A 3,396-nucleotide genomic window follows, 5' to 3' on the forward strand; every position below is an offset into this window, starting at 1 on the left:
GATGCACTCTAGCAGCACCTAAAAGGACCATTTAAAAGATGTTTTCTTTCTTATTATAGAAAAGTCCAACTTTTCTAGGACATAGCATTGCAGACGTTTAGAGCTTAAAAAACAGAAAAAGAGAGCTGACAAAAGAAAGAAAAGCAGAACACTTACATAATGCAGAATACTGTATAGCAGATACGTGGTACTTTACCTGGTACAAAGTAACTATACTTCAACACATACTCTTTTATCTGAAATCCAGTCTACACCGCTTAAATTACTCAGTTACTCTGGTGCAGCGTTTGTCAATGTGTTCCTTAAGTGGGAAAATCACAAATCAATTTTTTCCCAATTATAACAAAATACCAAGCATCACAATAAACCAGTCTAAATATGCAAGTGGTCCTTGACAATCTTTTTATGTTTGATTTTTAACAGAAACCAGAATTGTTGTTATTTGGAAAAGCCTATAGGCTGTGTCCTATAGTCCAAAAAATATCTGATTAGAAAACTCATTTTGAAAACTTCTTCCATGCTGACTGTGATTGTCCTCCAGCAGCTAACCCTTCCAATGACATTCCCAAAATACACAGTAATGATTTGCTCTTTCAGTCCCACAGTCTCTCCAGCACCCACTGGAGTACCTATTTTTCTAACTAAGGCAGCGAGTAGGTTGATTTTCATTGCCTGTTCTTAGCTTGTTTCTTTCCTTAAAAAAAAGAAAAATACACCAACACTGCAACGATTTGCACATTGGTTATGATAAAGTACTGCACTGACTGTAGCAAACTTACACCATTACACTGAAATATGCACTGGAAAAAGAAGCAAAACAGAATAATTCGACTCTTGTACCACTTCAGAATTCACACATCTGGCTAAGGGCACGAAAAATAACTTGAGCAGAAACACTTTTCAAACTCATAACAGCAATGAATATTTTCAGGAATTTTTTTCTGGTAACTCCAAAGTCCCTGCTGAGGACATGGTGCACAGTGTCAAATGAAAAGCATGGACGCCAGCAAATTTCAAATTCTTTTTATTGTTGCCCATTTTCTGCTTGCTTGCTTATCAATTTTAGATCACAAACACTATGTACCTTTATTGTCAAGATTTTGCATCTGGAGACCACCCAAAAGAAACCAAACCACACCTGCATCAACTGTGGGTCAGTAAAATAAACACTAAAAGCTAATATTACTGTCATCACTATACAAGTTTTGTGCACCACAACTAAAATCCATAGTTTAGACTTTAAAGAATTAGCAATTAAAAGCAACACAATTGTCACATTGGCTGTACTGTAATCAACTTCAGGGTCCTACAATGTTGAGATAGCAGAACTGCGACGGCCCAACTGTTTGTAAAAATACATCCAAGTGCTACAAAAAAAACAATAGTCATTGTTATTTGCAATATCTCAATTCGTGCTCTGCCATTTGTTTTTTACTCTGTTTTTAATAGATGATATATAAAATGGTGAATGAATATATTGTGTTGTTCCTGTCTAAATGCATTCATGTTGCAAAATATAAAATGGCAACAATATAACCCCCCCTACAAGAATCCCAGCAGTGAGGATCAGTAATATGTTAATCCCATTGAACTCGAGACACTGTTTCATGGGTTTTAAACTTTAAGATGTTTATACTGAGCACAAACACTGCCTTTACAAAGCATGGAACTCAATTCAAGGTCATATTTAGCACACTCGTTTTCCATCAGAATGGCCTATAGTGAATGGATTTGATCCTTTGAATAGTGCTGACTCTATGTGACCCTAACTAAAGAATTAATTTTGCATAATCCTTCATCTTAAACCGTAGGCTAAAGCTTCCAAGATTCTATTTTTACAACTGTTAATTTTCTGTTAGTTGCTAGAGCTCAATCAATGTTGGTAGATGTTTGACATCTTAAGTCATCACTCTAATGAGTGTTGTTAATTAAGGTAATTAAGGAATATCTGCCAGCACCTATTTCTGTACAGTCTGCTATTAAACTTGAAATAAGGATGTAACAAGTAAAACAAAGCATATGTTTAGAAAACCACAAAAATGAAAAGGTTCTTTTATGTAATCAGTTTCAATGACGTGCTTTTTTAAAAAAAACAAAAAAAACAAAAACATTGCAAACTGATTGAAAATACTAGAGATTTGTTCCTGTATTAAGGATATAGCTGCTCTATCTCTGAAGAATGCTGCCAAAAGTGTGTAAAAGAAGTTACAGCTTGTTAAGTTTTGGCTTGACAAGAAAATAACTAACATCTACAAAGCCATACTTCACATATGCAGGACAGTTTACATGCACAATGCTTTTGACCTCTCTTGGCTTGAGCTAGAATATTGATCTTTTCTTCTTGATGACAACCAGGAGTCAGCTGTAATTGATCCAAATCAATTAAAGCGCAAAGTTTCCTGATAGCCATCAGGAAACTTCACGGTGTGAAAGCCAATAGTATCTGAGAATGCACTCGTTTACTGCTCTGCACACATACACAACTCTTAGCTGATGCCAAAGCACTAGCATTGATAAATTATCTATGAGGAGAGCTCCGGTCTGAGCACAAAGGAATAAATAATTGTAGCTTTTTTGTTGATTTTTTTTTTTTGACTCACCAAATCCGATCCAGGAAATTAGAGATTAGCGCAGCACCTACAAATGCATTTCGCCCTCCTAATGAGGATCCTATAATATTTAATTTTGAAAAATAAGATTAATATTTTTTTATTTGTTTTGGGGTTTTTTTAGAGATGGACAGAAAAAGAGCATGTCTGATATATACGCTCACATCTACACATAGTATGTGCCTTGACCGACCTGTCAGAGACTATAAGAGTGGATGAGAAAAACACAATTAGACATTTTCTTCAGTAAAGGTCACCTTCATAAATATATAGTGCACTAAACACTGTGCAAAATAGGAGCAGTTGTATAACTAAATGACAAACGATCTGACACCTGTAACTCTGACAAGCGTCTCACATGAAACAATAAATGATATTAATAAATTATGTGCTTTTACTACGTCGTGACCTCCTTGTATCCCTCCTTTACAAATACAGTTTATTTTTTAATGGTTACAGACTGCTTCACACACAGTAGCAGTGAAATTTCTCATGATCCGATGAGGCCATTATTTGAAAACAAATCTTTCGTTTTTTTATTAGAAATTAATTTCCTAAATTCTCTGGTTTAGTCTGCAGAAATACACCCTGAAATCTATGACATTATAAAAACAAACTGCAGTTTCTAGTTTCTAAAAGCACAAAACAAAACCTAGTGGTTCACTGCCAGAAAAGGCATACTCTGTTTATCATTGCCAAAAAAATAAACTGTTTTTGGTTCCATGATTCATCTCCGCCATATGTTAATCAGGACTGCATGCACAAACATTTTCACACTTACTAATAT

This window comes from Astatotilapia calliptera, chromosome 14, assembly GCF_964374335.1.
Source record: "Astatotilapia calliptera chromosome 14, fAstCal68.1, whole genome shotgun sequence".
NCBI classification, from domain to species: Eukaryota; Metazoa; Chordata; class Actinopteri; order Cichliformes; family Cichlidae; genus Astatotilapia; species Astatotilapia calliptera.